Here is a 26,841-nt window from a genome sequence, read left to right as displayed (position 1 = left end):
TTTGAACACTTTAGCTACAGTTACTTTGCAGATTTAGATTATTATCACAAAACATACATTAACCACTTCAGCCCTGCAGTAAATACATTTCGGCCATTTGAAAATAGCTGATATACATGCTTGTAGATTGTCTATTTTCAAAAGATTTTTATACAAACTTGTGAAATGGGACATTCTGCATCATGAGTACTTTCTACTTTTGGTACTTTAAGTACATTTTGATGCCAATACTTTTGTACTTTTACTCAAGTAAATTTTTGATTCCGGACTTTCACTTGTAACAGAGTGTTTCTACATTGCAGTATTGAATTTTTTCTTGAGTAAGAAATGTGAGTACTTTTCCCACCACTGCATGTACCAAAGTACACGTTGCCAACAGTCCTCCGCTTAAACGCTGCACCCGTGGAGCAATCAAATTTCAGGCACAATCAAAACCTTTCGCGCCCTCGTCATGAATTACATTTACGAGAGGCTGAGAGTGCGTTTTTCTGACGGCCTTTGTGCTGGAATTATGTACAGCTAGAGTCCAAGAGGCACCAAAGAGCACGGTGGATGAATGTGCGTAGCAATGCAGCTGTGCCAGCAGCTGAACTAATAAAAGAAACATATAAACACATCCACTCGTAATGCCTCACGCCGACAAGACGGGGAATTAACGATTTGCCATGTTCCGGGGGAAATCATTAATATGTACAACATGAACGGCGATATATTCAACTATCATGTACATTAACATAAAAGCTGTGATGCAAATACCCCTCATTTCCCAATTTCCGCAGGGCAGATAAAACACTAATGGTGATTTTAATTGCCGACGTGCCGCGTGTTATGACATGGTTTTATCACTTCATTACGCTGATATAACGCTCACACTTTATTCCCTCCTCTTTGTACCTCTGTCACACACTGTGGAGGACAGACCCGCCCGCCGCGTCTCAAAGAGACGAGTTTGCCTCAGGACAGACCTGCCTCAGCTTATCCTTGAACATCATCATCATGATGATGATGTTCAAGGATAAGCTGAGGCAGGTCTGATGATGATTCATTATCATCATCATCATCATCATCATCAGTGGTGACGTGGCACAGGCAGGTCAGCTGCTGGCCACTGGAAGACCTGGGAGGGAAGGGCCACAGGGACCACCAGACCCATAGAGAGAGAGTTGCGTGACACTTTGATCTCGCTGTAAAGCGGGATGTTGCCTCCAGGCCCCCAGAGCCTCGGTAGAACATTGAAGCGGCCGTCGCCTGGTGGTCAATCTGAGAATGCAACACTTCCACATTTAAAACAATATTTTCGTTTGTGCGCCTGCTCAGAACTCTATGGACACGCCTTTTTGACTCAATATTCAGTACTTCCGGCAGACAGACCCAATCAGAGTGTAGACAACTTTTTAACTTCCGGCAGTCTTCCGGGTGCTTCAAACTTTCATAGAAATGAATAGCTGGGGGCAGGGCAATCCGCCCTCTAGTTATATTATACCTCTATGTTTGCCTCCTGCAGTTCAAAACATTGGAACTTCCTCATTGAGATAGAACGAGAACTTCCCCAATTTCATTCTTACAATGGGAGTCTACGCTAGTGTCATCACTCTCATAGTTATCATGCTGACAGGGACTTCTGTAGTCAGACTATCACCACTGGTTCTCAACCTTTTTCGTGTCACGGTGAAGGACCAACCATTTAGATATGTGTTTAGCCCCCCCCCCCCCCCCATCTGAAAAGGTTTTTGGTGCCAGAGACCGAGCAGAAGAAAAGATTTATGTTCAAAAATATTAAAAATTATTCAAAAATGGCCGAACATTTTCAATATTTTTCAAAAATATCCGGTGTGAGCTTGTAGATCTGCTATCTTTGAATGCCAACGTATACATGGATAAGGTGGTTAAAATGATTGTGATGCTGTATTAACAGATTTTGCTGGAACACTCCTGGAACCCCTCCACCAAGGACCCCTGGGGGTCCCCGGACCCCACTTTGAGAACCTACACACTGTACAGTACGTACATACATAGGTACATTGCATAATGCATACCATTATCGGACATGATTTATTCAGTGAATGTCCAAAACGTTCTTAATGTGTTGCTAAATATTTAACACCACCCCAGGACCCCGGTACGGATGGACTTCTCTGCAGGTGCACACACACACACACGCACGCACGCACGCACACACACACACACACACACACAGACACACACACACACACCCTCCCACACACACACAGTGTCACAAGAGGTCATTTCAGAACATGTAGCCACGTATGCACAGCGTTTTACATGGACTATTATGCAGAAATGCCGTCATAGTGCATGACAAATCGAATGGGCAACTTAACTCCCCCACCCCCCAACCCCGCCCCCCGGGGAGGGTGTGACCTGGTTATCTGGAGGGCATAACCCCCCCCCCCCCCCGGTCATCTCCACGCATCCCCAGGGGTCACAGAGCGTCATGTTATTCCGCCACTCCTCCATAATCCAGCCACAACAGTCCGTCATCCTCTTCACACACATGTAATCTCTCTCTCTCTCTCTTTTGTCTCCTCGTCGTTTACATGGATTGTTTAGTTTTTTTGGGAAACGCTGTGTCGAATCTGCGGGCGCTTATCTAATCTGCCGAAGCAGCTCCCATGTCGCGAGGATTTTGATGGCACGGTGGCGGATAATGCTGTTAGGGACATTACAGCCTGAGTGTGATCTTTTTAGCTGCACTTATATCTAAAGGACTCGGGGGAGACTCTGCTCCACAGTAAAACCCAGTGTTCATCTATCCATTTGTAACTCAGTCTGTATTATTAGCCCCATTTGTGTCCAATACGCTCTACTGTAGCTCCGAGATTTGGTCACATAGCATCGGGGGATGGTGAAACGGTCAATCTTTGACCTATTTCTTGTAATAGGTCAAAGGTCCTGGGATCGTATAGAAGTGCTTAGTTTTGACACAGTGGTACAATTAAACAGACAGGTTGAAACAACCCCTATACATCAATTATTGAGACAGCCTTTTCAGAGAATGTGCGCTCTTCTATGCAACGTCTGTGCAAAAAAGGAAGAGTCAGCAGTGCTGCCACCCCTGGTTGGATGTTGCATTACGTCTTAACATCGCCATTACCCACTGTTCATTGTCAACGCAATAAATACAATTGTTCATCACTATAGGCTCCATTATATTGCGTCCTTTGTTTCTGTTGTGTCTCTTCTGATGTACAAACCTCTGTCAGCAGGAAAGCACAATGTGTTGGTGTTGACAGGCAGAGACTCAAGGAGATGACTTGGAAACAAGCGCAGTATCAGGTAACACTGATGTGGAGGATGTACTGCATCATCCGATTGGGGGGTGCCAGCACTCCTGCGATGATGGTGTTGCAACGAACATATTGAAGAAGTGCGCGCATTCTTGGAAAATATGCACAGCACAGGCCTTCTAAATAAACAACTCAAAAGGTTGTTTCGATCCATCTTTTAATTTTACCACTCTGTTGAAACTACAACTGTGGCATTTTTGATACAACAAAAAAGCAAGGTCTTATGCACACCTGAAAGTGAGAACATAGCCAGCACACACGTAGGATAATCACAGAGAGCCAACTCCATATAGATAGGGACAGATTATTACTCCAGAGGGAGGCCTGCTGGATCCACACACTACAGACAGAGCACCCTAAGAGTCTTAATGAGGAGCTTCTATTGAGCTGCTTTTTGACATTTTCTTCAGACCATAATTGGCGTTTTCAAATTGGCAGAAGCAATTTTCAAACCTCTAAATTAGAGGTCCAAAGCAATAGAATCAACACATTCCAAACATGTCCATAACAGGGGCGTGTGTCATTATTATAATGTGTCTACAGGCCTCCTTCTCATGTTTTTACTGTAATACTTTTTAGATGAGATGTAAAACTAGAGAGATAGGGGTACGGTTAGTAGGCCTCTAGAGCAGGATATTGAGTAAAAGTATTTATGCACGAAGACTAGATGGTGAATCATCCACTCTGAGTTCAGCAAATATTCAGCACCACTAGGGCAAGGGCCTGAAGTCCATTTCTGGGAAAAACCCGGGAAGAGAGCCATAGAAGGTCCCATAAGACGGTGATAGCAATGAGCATGATCAAGAATGTTATCAGACCAATGAACTCTTATTTCTCGGAATCAACGGTAGTTCTCAGAATTAATATCATGTCAGAGCCAACTCTTATTCTCGGAAAAGAGGTAATTTACATTGAAGATGTTGTTATGTTTCTGATATGACCAGACATGGATCAGGAAGGAGGGGGCCCGACCAAAGGGAATTAGACAGATAAAGAGTGTATAAATACTGAGTAAAGATATAATTAGACAGAATTGAACGGAGATGAGCTTGTGAGCACTGCCTGCTTCTACTATGCTGTTTGTAACCTGACTGCACGCAAATAAACTGAGATGGAAAATCCACCTTGACTCGTCCCATACGCCTGGTGAAAGAGTATCCTAGTCTACAGGTATCCACTTCATTAAGTCAACCAACCTTTCAGGCACTTCATAGGCCCTGCAGTGGCCTGTGTTTATGTACTCTATATGGAGTTGGCTCTGTGTGATCATCCTACAAACTGACGCAGTGCCCTGTCAGCCTCATCTTTCACTCTCGGACTTTGTGACCCGTGGTTAGGTCCCCGTAGAGGACCATTTCTGATGTGGTCCGTCCATGTGACACCTAGTGCCATTCGTAGCATTCTTGTGTAGAATTCTACCATGTTCTCTTCGTTGTGGGGATTTCTCTATCGGGCGGCTCAGCAGCTATTCATAAACTGCTCCGTTCCGCTTTTATTTCCCTCTCTCTTTGTCTAAGTCTACGATATTTGCCAACATGTCTAAACCTTGGAGATATATAGCCTGTACAGTGTCTCTAATCGTGCATCACACAGGGAGAGGCAGAGTGTGACTCCCTACAAGTGTTACGTGAAGTGAAACATCCATCCTGGATGGCCGCGTATGTGTTCAAGGCTTGTTGATTTACATCACGTCGTATGTACTGCTCGAAGATATGCTGATCTACAAGCTCACGACGCATCTGCATGTGCGGGCTGCTGCAGCGGCGTGGCGTGACTTTGTAGAACGGCTATTTCCGTCTTACGACGAAGTATGAATAAGGGCCTTTCTTTGCAATAGCTGACCTTGTATTTGGCTGGGGTCCATGGGAGGTGGGCTACAGCACGGCGTGTGAGTTCTGGTGAGGCCATGTACTGTACGACTGTGTCTGTGGGGGCGGCTGGGTCTCTCCGAGCCAGAGAAATCACCAAGCTGCACGCATCCCATCATCCCCTGGCCAAGTTTCTGCTGAGAGAGGGAGAAAGGCGTGGAAGGGGAAGTGAATATGTGTCAGCTTACTGTATAGAGCTCCCCCCCAGTGAATAATGCGATTGTCCCACACACTGTGCGCGTGTTTGCGCAAGTGCGTGTGTTTGCGCGTGCGCGCGCGTGTGTGTGTGTGTATGTTTTCTTGCATGCATGTGCATGTGTGTATGAAAAGTACAGTATGAAGACCTTGTGATTGTGTGTGTCTGCATGCATGCACTATATGTGGGCCGGCGTGTACAAATCTATCTGTGAAGCGCTTGAGCCCTCTGCATGTCAGGGCTTTTTCACACAGTGCATGTGCACTGTATGCAACTCATACCATCCCAATGAATGAAACCACATAATATGATTGATACTGGTTTTCTAGTTTTTCCTAAGTTTAACCTTGTGCAATGAATTATTCTGTGAAATAATGTCTTAATTTTTAAAGAATATAACCTCAACATTATATCACAGAGATAAACATAAGGCCTGGAAAGAGTAAAGTGCAACTTGACAACCCTATTCACATGGCAAATCGTGATAACAGCACAAATGCATGATTATGATGAGACCCTGATAAGTGTGTGCATAGAAAGTGAATCCATAACAGTTCACAATAGGTTGAATAGATAGAATTTGACCATGTAAGCTCATATTACTCATATATCATATTATGGTCAGCTTATTATCATGGCACACGGCAAAAAGAAACTATATTCTCTATTCTGTATGTTATGTAGAAAACTATGAATTGGAAACTTAACGGGTGCATCCCTGGGGGATGAACCCTAACCATTTGGGTGACCCCATGACCTTGCCTCTAGTGCCACCCTCAGGCCCAAATGCAAAATGTCATGCACACAATTATCTCATAATCAAACAGGCAGCTTGCAAGATTAACCTGATTTCGTTGACTATATTGCCTTTACTAGCGCCTCCTTCAGTGATTATTAAATACATACCCCATGTCGCCACGTGCTGTGCGCTGCTATTGTCACAGAATAATTGCTGAATTATGAATGTTCGCCTATAATTACATGCCCAGAATAGTGACGCTAGGGTTGAAGTGGTTAAGAAAATCAATTTCCATTGTGGTTCACTGTTAGAAGCCACTGTTTTAATTTGGACTATTTCTGGATTCAGAGTGTGGTTACATGATGTGACAACATTAAAGTAGAATTCCGGACTGCGTTTTTCTTACCTTTTCTATGATCTTATTATATCCTAGGACGAGTGGTACAGTAGACAAAAATGTATAACTCCATCCCGAGTCCACCGCAGCTAAAAACCTGAGTGGACGGTCCATGCACTAGATTGTGAATTTTTATCGAGATTACATTATTATTTTTTTCATATCTGACGTTCACAATGACAGAAACCTCACCACAGTGTTTTTGTCCCAAATGGGCCGCCGTAGTGTTTAGAAGCTGATCACGGGTGAAATCTCGTCTTGCGAGGCTTCCGGAGGGGCGCATCTCACACAAACACTGTGGACAGTTTTCTGTCAGTAGGAAAGTCAGATATGAACAAAAAATATATATATAAAATCGCGATACAAATACACAATCTAGTGCAAGGACCGTCTGCTCGGGTTTTTAGCTGCGGTGGACTCGGGATGGATTTTTTATTTATTTCTACTATACCACTCGACCTAGGATATAATAATATCATATAAAAGGTAAGAAAAACGTAGTCTGGAATTCTCCTTTAACACATACTGTACGTTGGATATGAGGGGGATTAGCTTTGACTTTTCAGCCTGTGTTCTCCAACCTGATGAATATCCCCATCGTGTGGCTGTGCAATCACCACTGACAAACACCACAGGCTATATTATTGTTTGGATACTGTGCACATTTTTATTAAAAGCAGCCAGGTGCCACCTACTGTACGTGTCAAAGCTCAGATCCACCTTGACGCAGACACACAGTAAAACCCCCAGTGTTAATTTATCCATTCGTAACTCAAAAGAGCGAGGGTTCGTTTGGTTACATTTGCACACTCTCAGAGTTAACCCATTAAGACCGGGAATGCAGCACGTGTCATTTTTAGATTTCTATGGCTATTCAAAAATAGCAGATATACAAGCTCATAGCACGGCACCGAGTGCCGCGCTATGAGCTTGTAGATCTGCTATTTTTTTTAAATTGTGAACATGTTTGCAAATCTTTGAATATATATATTTTTAAAGTGTACATTTGTAACTCAAATCTTTGCTTCTGGGGGGTCCCTGGAACAAGATATTTCACAAAAGTTCGCTTTAAAAAATATGTATTCAAAGATTTGCACACATATTTCACGATTTTAATCATCTAAAATGACAGAGATGCGTTCCCGGTCTTAATGGATTAAACGAACACTCAGGATGTTGCAGCGCATAGTGAGGGAAGTGACCTCACCTGGCACAGGACCTCAGCGCAGAGGCACAGGCAAGGCCACTGATTGATCTGACTGCTCAATTTCAGTCAGAGGCAATGACTCTGCAAATAAAACAGCCATTAAAGGTGCAGTGGGAAAAAAAGCTCATTTTCCTGTTTGTGGAGAAGCGAGGACGGTGATAGCGGCACCAGAGGTCAGACTTAACTGCAGCCTGGCTGTTTATTATACTCCTCCTCTCTCTTTTCCCTCTGATATGCTGAGTTTGTCACTCAGTCGAGTGTTTGCCGCCCTCCCTCCCTCCCGACACCTTTCTCCCTCCCCGTGGAGCAGAGGGAGAGAGAGGGGGTGGGTGTTGGGGGGGGGGGGGGGCGGGGGGGTTGCGTACGTAGACCCAGGGATGAGTGTCAGACTGCGTGACCCTGAGCCATGGAGGTCGCAGCCGTGGAAAGGAGCTGCAAAGAAGTGCTTCACGTGTAACCGTCGGAAAAGCCTGGAGGTCACACCAATGCTCTCTCACTCAGAGATAACATGCTGGAGATCATGAAGCATGTCGACGCTGCATGTCGGGCAGAAACCTCTTATCTCCAAAGTTTTTGTGTATTTTTTACTAAATTAACACCCTACTTGATCATACTACAGCGTCACACAAAAGCATCAAAAGTAGCAGATCCACAAGCTTGAAACGCGAAGCAATGCAACGCCTTTTGAGTAGATCTGCTACTTTTGCTATTTTTGAATTTGAATCATGAAAAGTAACAGTTTTGGACATATGAGGTTATACCTGACAGAGACAATATAAACTCCACACACACATGCACACACGCACACACACTTACGCACGCACACATTCCCACACACATGCACAGCCACAAACACATGCTCACACATATGTATGTGAAATATTTGCACTTTAGTACGCACACATAGCCTTTCACAAGGATGCATTTTCTCACCACAGACACAGTACATACACACACACACACACACGGATGCACGCACGCACACATGGATGCATGGATTGCATGCGCACACAAACACACACATGCACACGCACACGCGCGCACACGCACGCATGCACGCACGCACGCACGCACACACACGCACACACACACACACACACACACACACACACACACACACACACACACACACTCAAGTGGCATATGTCGTCTCTCACCCAGTTTGTCCCCTGCAGTGATGGCATCCAGAGGAAAATGAAAGTTTGACTTGAGTCAACTTATATGACTTACTGTAAAGCTGCATTCCGTAACTTTCATGTGCTATAGATATTGCTTTTGTAATCTTAGGAACTTAGGAGACCACCTCCAACCACTGCAGACATACTAGTTATATTTTGGTTAAAAGAGTATGTTAATCATATCCATCGTCCTGCATTCTCAATCAAATACAAAGGCAGATATCTCCATCAGTGTGGCATCAAGCAGAGATGTAAGCTACGATCACTAATGGATAATCCAGCCCCGGAGCCTCCTGGGGCCTTGAAGTTCAGAGCCCTTTTGATCCGCTGCGTTAATAACCATGTGTGTACTATCTCCCTGCTCCAATCCTCTTCCTTTCATTTCAACGTGGACTACAGTAATTGACTTGCTTTGCACTTACCTGTGGTCTTTGATCAGCGCTGAGGGGTCTGAGGCCTGATTTATATTTAGTTGCGTGCCGGTGTCCTGCATTGAAAATAGCTAATCCGCGAGCTCACAACGCATCACAGCGCCTCGCATTATGAGCTGATTGGCCTCTTTCAATGCGCCACACGATGCACAATCAAGTATAAATCAGGAAAAAAAGCCTGCTGAAGGCCGAATGGGATTAGCTCTCAGTAGAGCATTTACAGTACACATCCGGTGATCCGGCGGGTCCCGCATTTGATGTTTCTCTTCTAATGAGCCGACCGGGGCAGCAAGAAGCGCCAAAAAAAGCGTTGCTTTAATGTAGCATTAATCTAAGGCGGGGACCATTTTAAAAGCATTTTATTAGCAGGCCATCACATTCATTCAGCCATTCAGCTATTCAGCTTCCTCCCTGGATCAATCGAAGGGTCATAACCAGGTCAAATGGTGCTGAAGCGCAGTCGAATTATAAACGGTTCCGATGGCTCAAGGCAGCGTGGATATCAGAGAGAGAAGTCTTCGGTTATGATTTGAACAGACCTTTGTGTGTTGAACGCATTTAAATGCGCTCACATATGCACCCACGCGTGCAAGTACAAACACGTGCTATTCCAAATATGATAAGAGTTTAATTTGCTACTATTCCCTGCTGTGTGTGTGTGTGTGTGTTGTGTGTGTGTGTGTGTGTGTGTGTGTGTGTGTGTGTGTGTGTGTGTGTGTGTGTGTGTGTGTGTGTGTGTGTGTGTGTGTGTGTGTGTGTGTGTGCGTGTGCGTGCGCGCGTGCGCGCGTGCGTGCGTGAAAGGAGCAGGGGCATCTTTAGAATTCATCTATTCAGGCAAGGTGAAGCTGCCGGGGAAGGCAGTTATAAAGGCATTATTCAACTACACATAGTCCTAAAAATGCTGAAAGATTAATGTGGAGAAAGCCTTTCATCAGAGGCAAACAAAAAAGAAACTTGTGAGTGAGCGAGCAGTGGTGAAAAATAACTTAGTAGGCTAACAGTGGGCTGTACATTTAACACAAGTACTGCAATCTTAACCCATTAAGACCGGGAACGCATCTGCCATTTTTAGATTTCTTTGGCTATTCAAAAATATTTTTGAAAAATCGTGAACATTTGTGGCAAAATCTTGGATTATATATTTTTTAAAGCGAACATTTGTAAAATATTTAGTTCCAGAAACTCCCAGACGCAAAGATTTGAGTTAAAAATGTCTGCAAAAAAAAAAGAAAAAAATCTAATATTTGCACAACTTTTCAGGATTTTTCAAAAATAGCAGATCTACAAGCTCATAGTGCGCCACTCGGTGCCGCGCTATGAGCTTGTATATCTGCAAGCTTTTTTTTTAATAGCCAAAGAAATCTAAAAATGACACACAGATGCGTTCCCGGTCTTAAAGAGTTAAGGTACTTGTGCTTTACTTGAGTATTAACATTTTATACTATTTTATACTTGCACTCTTTTCATTCAACCTTTATTTAAGATTCTCGGAGAGATCAATTGAGGGAGACCCTCATTTACAATGATGCCGAGATTACACACATATAAATAACATAGGAGTAACAAGAAAACAATAAAGTTGACACAAACCGTTAAAACAATTGCATGTTAACATCAATTAGTTAAAACAGTTGCATATGGGTAAGACACGGTTATTATATAGATTCCTAAAATGGCCAATAGATACTAGGGTATTCAATTTAAGCTCTTGTTGCAAGAGGTTCCAAGACTCAGGTGCACCAAAGCTGAAAGCAGCCTTTTGAGGTCTTAAGCAGTGTAGATGTGGTCACATTTGAGATGTGTACGAGTTGATAATAGCGCCAACAAATAATGATTTTCCTTCTAAATGTCCCCCCTGGTTTCTGTGGTGTGGGTGATGGCTAATTCAAGCAGTCACACCTGGCCTAATGCCAAACTAATTGGACTCAGAGCTGGGTGTGACCACATAAATCCCAGATAATATAAATATATATGCGTAGATACCGTATTGGCTGCTGCTGCTTATTGGAGTGATGCATCAACATGGCCGCCATATTGGTTCGTTAGCAGTGGTGGAAAACGTACTCAAATGTTTTATTTAAGTAAAAGTATCAATACTGTAATGTAGAAGTACTCTGTTACAAGTAAAAGTCCGGAATTCAAAATTTACTTGAGTAAAAGTACAAAAGTATTGGTATCAACATGTTCTTAAAGTACCAAAAGTTAAAGTACTAAAATGTTTGAAAATTGCAGATCTACAAGCTCACAACGCGTCGCAGTTGTGAGCTTGTGGATCGGCTATTTTCAAATATTCTAGGTAAAAAATGGGTTAGGATAGCTAAAGTGGTTAATGTATGTTTTATAATGTAATAATTTATGTCCGCAAAGTAACTAGTAACTAAAGTTTTCAAATAGTTGTAGTGGAGTAAAAGTACAATATTGGCCTCTGAGATGTAATGGAGTAGAAGTAAAAGTATAGAGAATTGGAAATACTCCAGTAAATTAAAAGTACTTCAAAATTGCACTTTAGTACAGTACTTGAGTAAATGTACTTAGTTACTTCCCACCGCTGCTCGTTAGAGAAAGCCGTGCCCCAAGACAAAAAAGAAAAGAAAGACATGCCATCTCCGGTTCACTTCCCGTAACTAGGTGAAGTAGGTGGCCGCCTTTTTAGGAGACCGGAAGCAGGTTGGAGTCTTTATCCCCATTGTCACTGAACTAAATATTGGGCCCAATAGTCACAAGCCACACAATCTTACCAAGATGTTCATACCAAAATGGCTTTTTTCAGAGAGACAAATCAGCAGAAAATCAACTTCATTATCGACCTTTCTCTGTCCCAGCAACACACTCTCGTGGGATCTAGCACCAGTAGACATAGAATTATTGACCATTGGAAGTACTCCAGTAAAGTAAAAATGCCTCAACATTGTTCTTAAGGTACTTGAGTAAATGTACTTGGTTACTTTCCACCACTGATGTCTATGGAACCACTAGGTCTTTTCACATTCAAAATCATCGTATCTCGCTGATATGACGTTTTGTTTGTTACAAATGTTAGACATGTAGTTATGTTATAGTATCCTATAACAAGTATAACAAGTATCCTATAATACAGTGGTTCTCAAAGTGGGGTCCGGGGACCCCCAGGGGTCCTTGGGGGGGTTCCAGGGGGTCCCCAGCAAAAGTAGTTAATAATAGCATCACAATCATTTTAACCACTTTAACCATGTATATGGTGGCCAATGGCCATTCAAAAATAGCAGATCTACAAGCTCACAGCTCGTCACTTTGGGCCGTGCGGCAAGCTTGTAAATCTGCTATTTTAGAAATGTTTTGAAAAATATCTAAAATCTGACGACAATTTTGAATATTTCTTTCATAGAAAAACACCTTATCTTACGTAGATAATAACAGTAATAGTTATAAATAAGAAAAATAAATAAGTCTCAATATGAACATGCCTGAGTTGCCTGTAGGACTCAGGTATATTTCTTGTAGTGGAGTTATGGCAAGCAGCCCTGCTTAAAGGTAGGGTAAGTGATTTTATTTGGTTTAAATAATTATTAACTATAGCATATTCTGATAGTAATCATTGCTATAAAGTGTTTGTTCAGAAACAGGAGCCTCTGTGGCTCTTTAATAAACAGAAAATTCATTTTCAGGTCAGGATACCAATTATATCCAAACAGGATAGAGAACTCAATCAGGATACAGATTAAACAAATAAAATTGGAAGTTATGACACAATGAAATGAGCAGACACAATTGGAACTGTAACACTATCAAAATTAAGCTGATAAATGAGTGCTCTCTCCTGATTGGCTGAAAGTGGCTGTTTAAGAGGTGGACAGACGGGGAGAACCTGTGACTGAACAAACACTCTATATAGCAATGATTACTATCAAAATAATAGTGCTTTAACCTTTTAAGAAAAAAACTTTTTTTTTAACCAAAAAATATCACTTACCCTACCTGTAACATGAAGGCGGTGTGGACTTGCGGCCCCCAGTGACTAGCGGCATCTACAGTAGGGGCCAGTGACTTCGGCCATTTTCCTTACACACCTCCTGCATGGAGCGCTTGACCCGAGATGATGTTGGTTCGAATTCAGCACAAAACACCAATGGTTTTGATAATGTGGATTGTGGAAGTTAAATGGTGGATTTGTGGATAGGAGCAAACTTGTTATATCGACAAAATGCATCGCATTCTGTTTGTGTGACATGCATGATGCAAAGGTTTGAAAGTGAAACTGGCCAAAGTCACTGGCTACCTACTGTATGTATTTATGTCTATGATCCACACACACATTAAGGAGAGTGTCTGTCATGACAGCATTTACCGTATCTGTTCTGGTGAGTAAGATCTTACCAATTTCTCCAAATAAACATGTTTGAACCACCTACCTCAGTGATTCTCAAACTTTTTCATGCCAAATTCATTATGTATTTGGCCGCAGACCCCCATCTGAAAATATTTTGTGCCAGGGACCCCATACTAGGTGTTCTTAAAATGTAAAGACATATGTATTTAAATTATTATTAAAAATTCACAAATTAATTTAACATTTCGGGAAAAGAGCAAGCTTATAAAATGTGTGTCACGAATCACGATGTGTTGTGAACTTGTAGATTGGCTATTTTCAAATAACCTTTGATGCTATATTATTAACTCCTTTTGCTAGGGACCCTGGAACCTCCTCAAGGATCCCTGGGGGGGGGTCACCGGACCTCACTTTGAGAACCACTGATCTGTATTCCTGAGTGTTGGCGGAACCCCAGTAACCCCTGATAGCAAGCCTCTTGCAACAGCTTAATTACAATAAATGCTCACTTCAAATGATCCAATATTTCACCGAAAAATCTAAGATTACAGAAAGCAGGGAAAAAGAAAATAAAAGAGAAAAATAAAAAACATTCTAGCTCCTGAAATTCTGTCATACAAGCAGTTTCAGACATCTGCAGTTTCAAGAAAGGGGTAAAGAATTAGAGAAAGTAAGAAACAAGGAAAACAGGTCTTCCAACCTCTGGCAAAAAGTTTAGTATGTCGTTTTACCCCGAGTTCAAGAGAAGCCAGGGTTGTGTTGTGTGTATAGACTACTGAAGTTGTAATGTGTTTTCCTCACCAATTTTCCATTCACAGTGGCATAAAAAAAAGCCATTATGGGTTTATGTGATGGCACAATCAGTGGAATGAGGTGACACCTCCTGCCAAGCCCACTTGTCTGTGCCGTTCTAAAGCTGCTTTCACAGTCAGTGAGCTCAAATGGGGCAATTGCAACCTTCATGGATTTTGTTTGAAGGTTGACAGTTTTACACGCAGACATTCGTACAAATGATCGTTGAAGTTGTTGCCTGCAACCCCGCCGAAAATTGTGGTAAACCAAAATGGTGAAAGGAAACAACATACTCACAATATCTGTCAGAAGAGTCATGAACTGGCTCAATCATGACAAATGTGGGAGACGACACACATTTCGTGAAAAAATATTTTATTTGCATTTGAAAAAAGGACAAACTATTCCTGAAAATACAATGAAGTGTGAATAGTCAGTGATATCAGTAGTGTAGAGTGCATGCAGTGGTGTAAAGTAACTAAGTACATTTACTCAAGTACTGTACTTAAGTACAGTTTTGAGGTACTTTTACTTTACTGGAGTATTTCCAATTGTCTATACTTTTACTTCTACTCCACTACATCTTAGAGGCAAACATTGCACTTTTACTCCACTACAATTATTTGAAAACGTTAGTTACTAGTTACTTGTTATTATTTTATACCTAGGCTATTTGAAAATAGCCGATCTACAAGCTCACAATGTGTCGCAATGCGACGCGTTGTGAGCTTGTATATCTGCTATTTTCAAACATTTTAGTACTTTTACTGGTACTTTTGAATAGCAATACTTTTGTACTTTTACTCAAGTAAATTTTGAATTCCAGACATTTACTTGTAGCAGAGTACTTCTACATTGCAGTATTGATACTTTTACTTAAGTAAAACATTTGAGTACTTTTTCCACCACTGCATGTATGGATGTGTGAAAATGTACTGTACGTGCAGAAAGCAACAGAAATGGAATCCAACAAACAAAACCTGAGCAGACAATGTTGCCTGTGTAGGAGAAAGAGGAAGGACGATTTCGGCCAGCCTGCTTACATACCCAAGGGGATGATTGGGACCAGGTGTGTCTCATCCCCAAGACACACCTCAGCAGGCTGGCCCTCTCCTCCTACAAAGGAACAGAAAAGAACACAGTTAAAATCAAACCAAAACACACAACCTATGGGATGGATCACAATAAAGTACACAGTAAAATGATTAATGTTAAAGAGATAGTTCACCCACAAAATTACTTTTTTTTCCTATTAGTCACCCTATGGAGACTTGAATTTGCGGATATTTTTTTGTATTTGTCGCATTCCTAAGCCAATAATTTGATGACCGGCAGCGGTTCCGGTAGGAGACACAAAGAGTCTCCTTTGTGTCTCGTACCGGAACCACTGCCTACCGGTCCGCTGGTAATGCGGACCGGTAGTCTAACGCTAATGCGACAAAAAAAAAAAAAAACATTCAAGTCTCCATGGGGTGACTAATCAATAGCAAAAGAGCATTTTTGGGTGAACTATCACTTTACCTTCTCCATTTGTGTCTGAGAGTGTACAAATGTAATTTTTTTGTTGCTGTTACAGTATGTTTGTAAACTCTTAACACTGAGGATTTGACTGTGCAGCAAGTTGATAATATCGCCCTACAGAGACGAGGTCAAATCACTAACACTTGTATTTTTCCAAAATCTGAATAGCCAACATATAAGGATAAAGTGGTTATGATTGTTATGCTATATGAACTACTTTTGCTGGGGCCCCCTGGAACCCCCCAAGGACCCCTTGGGGTCCCCAGCCCCCACTTTGAGAACCACTGCTCTAGGATTACAGGGGTGAAAGTGGTTAAGGACCATCATTTTTCTGGGTGTAGACTGTGTGCGGGGGAACAGCCATAATTACAGCTCATTTGTACCGTATACCTGCCTCAGTTCTCAAAGTCCTCTCTGGCCCTGCTCCACCTCACCTGGTGTGAGGTCACAACCAGCAGATGGCTTCCCATCACTGACCGGCCAGCTACGCATCAATACAGGGTCACATTAGCAGGTTACTTGGGCCTCGAACAGCGGCCCCCGCCGTGCCGCCCAACCATCTCACACACACACACACACACACACACACGCACACGCACACGCACATGCAAGCACACACACACACACACACACACACACACACACAACCATCCAATTAAAGCTGCTTTGGACGGTCCAATCAGACACGGATCACCGGCTGATCCCCTCCTAAGGACCAGCCATGCAAGCTAAGGCTGAGAGAATCGCATGAAATTGGTTGGCTACGAGCCTTCAGTGTACATATACACACAAGCTGTTATTTACACATGAACCATTTTATACGCTATTTCTGCTTTAATCAGCCAGGACAGTGGAGACTAGAGAGGCCAAGCAAGAGACGAGAGGACAGGACTTATACAGAGAATGGAATACAGCACAACCACCTTAAAGTACTACAAATCATTGTGTGCATCCCTGCGCTGTATACACCAAATGACCTCGGCGCATAGAAATACTGTACATATGAACAGAGCAACTACCTTGACTTACATGTGAATGAATTGCTGCTATTTGTCGCGAAGGTTTTATATTACACCAAATGAATGCAACACATTGAAATACTGCTGTCAACTGTCTGTTTCATACCAAGCTAACCTTTGTAATACCAAGCTAACCTTTCCTATATGGATGTATAACTATACTTTGATAGTTTTGTAAGATAGTCTTCCCTCTAAGTTGCAATGTAACACAGCTCTGTTTACACTTTACTCTATTCCCATTTAATTGTACATACATTGTTTTGTTTTGATTGTTTTGTTCCACTTTTGCTTCGGCTCCTTTGAATTGAAATTGAATTGAACTGAGAAGATAGAAAGGGCATGCAGAGAAGAAAGACAGTACAGAGGAAAGAGAGCAGTGAGAGAACAGAGACATGAAAGAGAAGAGAGTCCAGGAAGAGGGGAGCGACAGGCGGAGAGTAGAACAGAGACAGGACAGTGTAGAGCAGTGGTGAAAATAGCCAATCTACATGCTCACAACGCATCCACGAGTTGTGAGTTTGTGATCTGCTATTTTCAATACTTCGTAAAAGTTGTTTTTAATTCATGGAATTGTTTAGATTATTTTATTTATACATTTATTTTGAGAAAATGTTAGATTTTTTGTATTTACGAATAATTTGATTTCTTTTTTTGAATTATTATGAATTATTATTATTGTTTTAATAATGAATAAATAAAACTAAAGGTATATATTTACTTGCGACGAAGTTGGGTCTGCAACCCAAATATGGGTTCCGATCCACTGTTTGGGAAACACTGGTGTAGAGAGACTGGATAGAGAAGAGAGACAGGACAGGGTAGAGAGACAGGACAGAGAAGAGAGACAGGACAGGGTAGAGAGACAGGACAGAGAAGAGAGACAGGACAGAGAAGAGAGACAGGACAGGGTAGAGAGACAGGACAGAGAAGAGAGACAGGACAGAGAAGGGAGACAGGGCAGAGAAGGGAGACAGGACAGGACAGGACAGGACAGGACAGGACAGGACAGGACAGGACAGGACAGGACAGGACAGGACAGGACAGGACAGGACAGGACAGGACAGGACAGGACAGGACAGGACAGGACAGGACAGGACAGGACAGGACAGGACAGGACAGGACAGGACAGAGAAATGAGACAGGGCAGAGAAAGGAGACAGGGCAGGACAGGACAGGACAGAGAAGAGAGATAGGGCAGGGTAGAGAGACAGGACAGAGAAGGGAGACAGGACAGGACTTGAAAGAGAAAGGATACAGGGCAGGGTAGAGAGTCAGGGCAGAGAAGAGAGACAGGACAGGACTTGAAAGAGAAAGGAGACAGGGCAGGGTATGAGAGACAGGACAGAGAAGAGAGACAGGGCAGAGAATGGAGACAGGGCAGGTTATAGAGACAGGACAGAGAAGAGAGACAGTGAAGACAGACTTACAGCTGCAGTGCGGGGAGAGAACATGGAATAAGAGAGAACAGTAATAATAAAAGAGACAACCCACCAGGTACTGACTGAGTCAAACTCCACCCCAGGGGGTCAGTTCTCTGCTCAGCATAATATTAACTCACTGAGCCGCTGGTGCACGTCTTACATGAACAAATTACAAAGAGTCTCTGCAATTCCTTTGAATAATATAGTTCAGCATCATTCATTCTTCACAGACTGCCTTCAAAGCATTAAATTCACCTATAATTCACTTATTTTTCTCCAATGGTGTTTACATGAACATAATGACCCTTGCATGCATTTCAAGGTTTTTTTCTTTCTTTTTTTCCTTTTTTTTTACCACTCTAAAGATGAACATAACCTAAATGGTTGGAATGATGGAGGCGGTATTGATTTATTTTCTTTTAATTCTCTTGAAACTTTTTTTAATGTGTTTCTGTAATTGCCGCTGTCATCAGATTCCCCGGCCAAGACCTGCGGCATCCAGTAAATCAGCAATTTATTACATTGTGATAAGTTTAATGGGAATAAAAATATTGCCATCCGGATCATTTTTTTGTAGATTCATATGTTTTGAAAACAATCAGAAAAACGGTCAGGCGTGTCGACCCGTGAACATACCGTCCACGTATAGACTTTTATGTCTTATTCTTTCCGCCATGGTTGATTCTGTCGAATATGCGACTGGCCGGTCTGGGGGAGGTGGGGGGTGTAGAGTCAGACGATTTATCAGCTTTTGTGACGCTGAAAAATCAAACACATGTTGTGAAAAATAAAGAAATAAATAATCCCAGTGGTCCCTCTTCATAAACCTCGAAAGTGACAGGAAAATCCATTTCTGTCGCATGCAATTACCAGCATGCTGATTCGATGAAAAGTTTTATATTTTTTCAAGGCTGAGGGAGGTCTCACCTCGCTGGGCGGGTCTCTGCACTGACAGGCCTCAATACTGCCCCTAGAGGTAGGTCTCAACCTCACTGTGCGCTACTGCACAACTGGCACTCGGTGCCACGCTATGAGCTTGTAGATCTGCTAGACCAGGGGTCTTCAACAGGGGGTCCGTGACCCCTAGGAGGTCCTCAGAGCTACTACAGGGGGTCCGCCAAATCTTTGTGTGATGGGCCGATTTTTTTTTAACCACTTGAACCCTAGCATCCCTATTCTGAGGAGAACTTTAGCCAAAAATAGCAGATCTACAAGCTCAGTTGTGAGCTTGTGGATTGGCTATTTTCGGCAAAGAGGTCTGGTATAGAGGGGAAAAAGAAAAGTACAGAGTGAAAGGTCATGTTTACTAAGTACTAACAGTTTAAGTGGTTAAATGTGTGAAATATGAACATGAATACAACATGATAGTTGCTGTCAAACAAGTCTATGAAGCTGTCTATGAGATCTATGAAAAAGTTTCATCGGCAATACAATTGTATACAATATGTAGTGGGGGGGTCCCTGCTTCATCTCTCTCTGCAGCTAAGGGGTCCTTGGCCTGAAAAACTTAGAAGACCCCTGCCATAGACCATGCAACACACTCCAAGAGAATGTATGACTGGAAGATGTGGCCTGCAAACACACGCACACGCACACACGCACGCACGCACGCACGCACGCACGCACGCACGCACGCACGCACGCACGCACGCACGCACGCACACACACACACACACACACACACACACACACACACACACACACACACACACACACACACACACACACACACACACACAGAGAAAGCATGAGAGACATACTGTAGATAAAGGGAGACAGATCATAATGTGAGAATTGAGAAATAAGTATAGTGTTGTGTTTTCTCAGACTTTGAAAGTGCCAAGAATTTAATTAGTTATGAAACCATCATTAAAACTCGATTATGCCAGCTCATCTATCGCCCCCTCATACGAGATGATTCTGTCAAAGGTGTCTATTATGAAACACAGATCAATAAAGATAGCCTGCATACTAAACAGGTGACGCATGCAGTGACGCATGCAAATAATATTCTTGGAAGTGCGTTCTAATTGTTTTTCTTGGCAGTGACACATTAGAACAGTGGTTCACAAACATGTTCATGCCAAGCACCCCTAAACTGATGTGTATTTGACCACGGCCACGGACCCCCAACATTTGGACTTGTTATTGAGATAAGTTAAAAATATTTCAAGAAATAGCGGATCTACAAGCTCTACAGGGCATGCACAGCTATTCTCGAATAGCTGAAAAGATTCAATTTGTGTTTAAAGTGTTCCTCATTTTGCTGGGGACCCCCTGGAACCCCCTCGAGGACCACCAGGGAACCAGTGCATTAGAGCAGTGGTTCTCAACCAGTGGTCCTTGAGGGGGTTCCAGGTGGTCCCCAGCTAAATGATGGAGAGTTGGTATCCAAATGGACCCTTATAGATCTTTAACTCTTGAGAGCGTAAAATGATACCAAATGGACCCTTACGGGTCCATTTGGTTTCATTTTACTCTCTCAAGAGTTAAATTATTGTTAAACATCTGCATTACTTAATTTACAAGAAGACTACACAATTAGAGAATGTAAAGGGAAAATTCAGAAGTTTTGGGTTCTGAGAGTCTAAATCTCATCAAACGGTGGTCTGTGGCTCAAATGCCGAATAAATAATGGACCTTGATATGAAAAAGGTTGAGAACCACTGCATTAGAGCCATAAAGTTGGAAAGCAGAGTACTCACACACACACACATTATCCGCCTTCTACGCTTCTACGGTTAGAATGTGACCCCCTACCATCAGGATATCAGCGTGCATTCTGGGGAGAAGTGAAGTGTAGAAAGAGAACAGCGTCATATCTCTGTTTCCTTTTTCACACTGTGTCTCCAAAGGAAAGTCCTTACAGCATGTGCCAGAGAACAGAGTGTCTGGGTTTAATCCATTGGTCCCTGTACGGGGAGTACATCGAATTCCACACAGTGTATTTCTATAAAAGGTCTGTACATTGAAGAGGAGAGTTTTCAGAACCTAGCTGTGGAGTTTCCAAAATGTATCTTTACAGTAACAGGGTTAACTTGGTCGAGAAGGGATGTAACGAAACAAAACTTGCAAAAACAATTGCTAAAACAAAACTAAAATCCACAGTTTTATGCCCTCAACTTCCCCTCAGGTTCCGACTGGGTGTAAACTTGGCTGCACACCTGACTGGAGTCAGGCAGCAAGTGGTCTTATAACTCCAAACAGGAACACAACCTCAGAGTTTAACCCATTCAATCCGGGGACGGATCTGTTTCACTTTAGATTTCTTTAGCTATTGAAAAATAGCAGATGTACAAGCTCATAGCGCGGCACCGAGTGTCGCGCTATGAGCTTGTAGATTTTTGAAAAATCTTGAAAATGTGTGCAAATCTTTGAATATATATATTTTTTTTTAAGCGAACATTTGGAACTCAAGTCTTTGCTTCTTGAGGGGTCCCTGGAACAAAACATTTGTTGGGGGTCCGCAGCCAAATACATATTATCTAAAAATGTTTTCTAAATCCTAACAGTATGTTGATATACTGTAGTGGTGCTCGAACTTTCCATGTCAAGGACCCCCAAAATGATATGTATGTGGCCGTGGACCCCCCATCTCAAAATATGTTGTTCCAGGGACCCCCAGAAGCACAGATCGGAGTTACAAATGATCGCTTTAAAACATTTTCAAAGATTTGCACAACTTTTCCAAGATTTAAAAAAATATAGCAGATCTTCAAGCTCATGAGCTTGTATATCTGCTATTTTTGAATAGCCAAAGAAATCTTAAAATGACACAGATGCGTTCCCGGTCTTAATGGATTAAACAGAATCAACCGTCAGTAAAACAAAACGTGTAATGTTCTGTAACATCTCACACCGTCTATCTCTGTCTCTGTCCTTCCTCTTACATAACTGATAACATGATATATCTAAAGTCTCATCATTCCGTTGCTGTGATTTCTGCTGGGCTATAGGGTGTTGATTGACAGCAACTCTCCTCTCATCTCTTCAACACCTTCACTCACTCATCAGTCACGGGTTCTCATTTTAAATATGCGTCAGGGTGGATTGTGTCGCGCTGACAGCTGACAGGAATCTCCCATCTCCCTCGTTGCCTTTCTGTCCACCTTACCCTCCATCAGTGGTGGAAAAAATACTCAAATGTTTTACTTAAGTAAAAGTATCAATACTGCAATGTAAAAGTAGTAGCTGTTACAAGTAAAAGTCTAGAATTCAGAATTTACTTGAGTAAAAGTACAAAAGTTTTGGTATCCAAATATACTTAAAGTACTAAAAGTACTAAATTGTTTGAAAATAGCAGATCTACAAGCTATATATTTGTAGTGGAGTAGAAGTACAATATTTCCCTCTGAGATGAAGTGGAGTAGAAGTAAAAGTTTAGACAATTGGAAATACTCAAGTAAAGTAAAAGTACCTCAAAATTGCACTTAAGTACAGTACTTGAGTAAATGTACTTACAGTTACTTTACACCACTGCCCTCCATCACGTGCTCCTTGTCGTCTATACTTGGAGGTGGACAGCGGTGATGACAGGGGAGTGAAGGTGGGCTGCATGATCCCTGCAGGTGAGCACTGCTCGTGCCTCGGAGCTGACAGGCATCTCTCCCCCGGAGCTATATATAGGCACCTGTTAGCGCCTCACTCCCCGATTATCTATCGATCGTGCTCGCTGCTTAGGATAACACCCTGTTTTCATAGCTTGCCTCAGGGGAAGTGTGTTTAGGCGTTTGGGGGCAAAGGCTCACGTGACTGCATGTGCTGAGGGAGGTTGACGTACGTGGAAGATCACACAGAAGACATAATCATCTGAATAAAGATGAGAAGAGATTGATGTTGTACTCATTGTGTGGGTGTATACTGTATGTGGACGTGTGCAGGTTTGTGTGTATAGTGTGTTGTAATGTATACGTATGTACGCCATGAGGCGTGCTTTTTATTTTTTATTTTTATGAAGAAAGAAGAGAAGTAAGATTCTAGGGGTAGGGCCCGACAAGCCTAGTGCTTCTCCCTAGCCCTTTTTCGGACTCTTGGACATTGATGCAGTCGCAGCAGGTAAAATATTGGCGATTGTGAAATGTATCACTGCTTGTTATGTGTCCAATGTCCAAAAAACAAAAAAAGAACTGAACTGAACTGAATAACGCCTTCCTAAGATAAAAAATAAAGACATAATGCAGACAATAGGTCTCACTTGAACCATGTTTAGTATTCATACAAATTCGGACCCAAAGACTAAAGTACAGATCCAGATGAGTTTGTGGATCTCTGCTACTGGCATTACTGTATGATCATGAACCATTTCAACCACCTTGCGACCATCTTTGAAGAAATCAGGGGACATGACAGCCACCTCCTTTTTTGGCCTTGTCCCCTGACCTCTTTGTCCCCAGTCCTGACTCCATGACTGCGACCAGTCCTGACCTCCGAGGAGGTGGCCGGAAGACTGAGATGACTCCATTACCGGCCCGCCCTTTCTTCCTTTGAAGGTCTCCTTCAGTCCGAATGCATGAGAGCAGGCAGCAGCAAATCAATACGCAAAACATCGGAATCCTGGCAAGACGAATGGGCTGCGAACAGGAAAGTGAAGTGGGAAATGGATTTTTAAGTCGGCTCGCGGACGCATTTGCGAGTGGCATTTAAAACCAGAAGATAGAGTGAGGGAGTGAGGTGGCCCATTCCGTGTGGCGGATGTCCATTGTAATTGCGTTCATTAAGGAACATTTAGGTCTCAACACACGCGGGCTCATGAGTTACGTGTTGCATCGCTATAGTATGGATTGTGGGAGAACGTAAAAGCATGTATAGAGGCCAGTAAAATTAACTCAAGGACAAGTGAGTAGAGAGACACAACCAAATCACAAAGCCAATACATTGATAACTAATCACCCATTGCCCTTGGAAGCATTAGTAAGACAAATAGATTGTGCCACCACAAGGGTGGGAATAAGAACACAAACATATGGATTTAGGGGCAATTAAAAAGTACACCGACCCATGCATCTGCCATGGATTCCCACAATGTAGATTTCCGATGGAATTTGTGCACAAAAAAAGCTCAAACAAAGTTCTGTAGCAAACAAAGGCTTATGATATTTGCACGTTTTAGTTAACATTATAATATATTACAAAACATATATTAACGACCTCAACCCCATATACATTTCAGCCATTTGAAAATAGCAGATCTACAAGCTACATATATAAGCTCACAATGTGTCACATTGTGAGCTTATAGATCTGCTATTTTCAAAAGATTTTTATACATTTGTGAAATGGCACATTTTACATAATGAGTACTTTTACTCAAATACATTTTGAATTCCGGACTCTTACTTGTAATTATATATATATATATATATTTTTATATTGCAGTATTGATACTTTTACTTAAGTAAAAAAAATGTAGTACTTTTTCCACCACTGTCCCTGGGACAGGGGTAAAGTACCTGCCCACCACTAAAGCCTGGGGCTCTATTCCTCCAGGGGTGGGATGCCGGCAGGAGAGGTCATTCTCTGTCGCTGCACTAGCAACTCTTGATGTGTCCATTCAGCAAGGAGTGGAACTGGGAGACACATTACAGCCTCCTGGCGAAACTCATTGTTAGGTGAAAAGAAGCGGCTGGTGACTCATGTGTATCGGAGGAGATGTGGTTGTATACACCAGTGGTTCGGGATCCCCAGGGGGGTCCCCACATGAAGTACTTTTAAAACCTTTTAAAAAAATATATATATATTCAAAGATTTGCACACATTTTCACAATCTTTCAAAAATAGCAGATCTACAAGCTCATAGTGCGGCACTCGGTGCCGCGCTATGAGCTTGTAGATTATTGGGACTTCACTTCACTGCCCTCCATTAAGGACGGGGGGGGCTGACAACCGCTGTCTGACAAGGGCCAAAAAGGTCATGACTGACCCTACCCACCCACATCATGGACTGTTCACCCTGTTGCCCTCTGGCAAAAGGTACCGTAGCATCGGGAGCAGAACGGACAGATTCTGCAAGAGTTTTTTCCCCAAAGACATCAGACTTGTGAACTATTCTCTAAAAAAGTGAAATAGTCCAGTACAAGCACAAATGCAATATCCCCTTACCTTCTTCCTTATATGCTGCTGAAGACTCCTGTGTGCAATGTGCAATGTGTCTCATCAATGAACTGATTTTATTATTAGTGGTGTCTCTTTTATAGTGTTTTATTTTTTAGTATTTTAGCTTTCTTTTAACTAGAAGTAGTTTTTAGATCATACAGCCAGTGGAACGAAATTTCGTGCATTTCATGTTGAATGACAATAAACTATCTATCTATCTATCTATCTATCTATCTATCTATCTATCTATCTATCTATCTATCTATCTATCTATCTATCTATCTATCTATCTATCTATCTATCTATCTATCTATCTATCTATCTATCTATCTGCTATTTTTGAATAGCCAAAGTATAAAATAATGGTTTAAATGGTTACACAGATGCGTTCCCGGTTTTAATGGGTTAAATACAAAAATATATGGATATTAGTTTTATGTTAACCACTGAAATGATTTTATGCATACATCAAAAACCTTAAGGGGGAAAAAGGCATTTCAATCTGGTGAGAGAACTCGTAGTGAACTCACTTCCAGGTGTTAGGACTACAAACACCACTGTGCGTTTTAGAAAGCTCATTTATGATTTACATGGGAATTTCATGAAAGCATGTTTGTAGAAGTTTGAGATTATCTCTTTATTTACCTCTTTAGGATAGCCTGCGATTCATCTTGATGGGAGGCATCTTGGGAGGCATCTTGCCCTCCTCCCCCACTACAGTAATTAATTAAATCAATATCGATGCTCCATTTTCCGGCAATTCATCTTTTTCTCTGCACTCCGGTCCAAAAGTTCTCTACAAATTGATCTCAAAGATTTCTTAATTGCATCACAGCCGCACGAAATGCTGAGTAGCCTACAGCAAAGACTGAAGGGGGAAATATTTTTGGCAAACAGCAGAAAATGTGATGCATATTACACTATCAATGCTCCACAAGTGACTCCCGTAAAACTATTAGTCAGATGGATGTGGGCGAACTGCTTATGTTGGACAATAGTGGTGCTGAATGGTACACACCACACTGTGCTCCTTGCTGCAGAATGGAAGGGTACATCGTGATGAATGATGTGGAATGCGTGGGAATGTTTTATGAAATCTTTGTGATGCACAATAGGTAGCAGTAGGAACAGAACATTACTGTGATAGCAGTGGCAGGGTGAAAACAACATAAAAATATAGCTGCAAGCAGCGATAAGCGGGGCCAGGGAATAGAGAGAGAGAGAGAAGAGAGAGAGAGAGAGAGAGAGAGAGAGAGAGAGAGAGAGAGAGAGAGAGAGAGATAAACGGAATAGATTGAAGAGAAAGAGAGAGAGAGAAACGGAATAGATTGAAGAGAGAGAGAGAGAGACGGAATAGATTGAAGA

Source organism: Gymnoscopelus braueri (assembly GCF_963280865.1).
Source record: "Gymnoscopelus braueri genome assembly, chromosome: 4".
NCBI lineage: Eukaryota > Metazoa > Chordata > Actinopteri > Myctophiformes > Myctophidae > Gymnoscopelus > Gymnoscopelus braueri.
Note: the sequence above shows the minus strand (reverse complement) of the source record.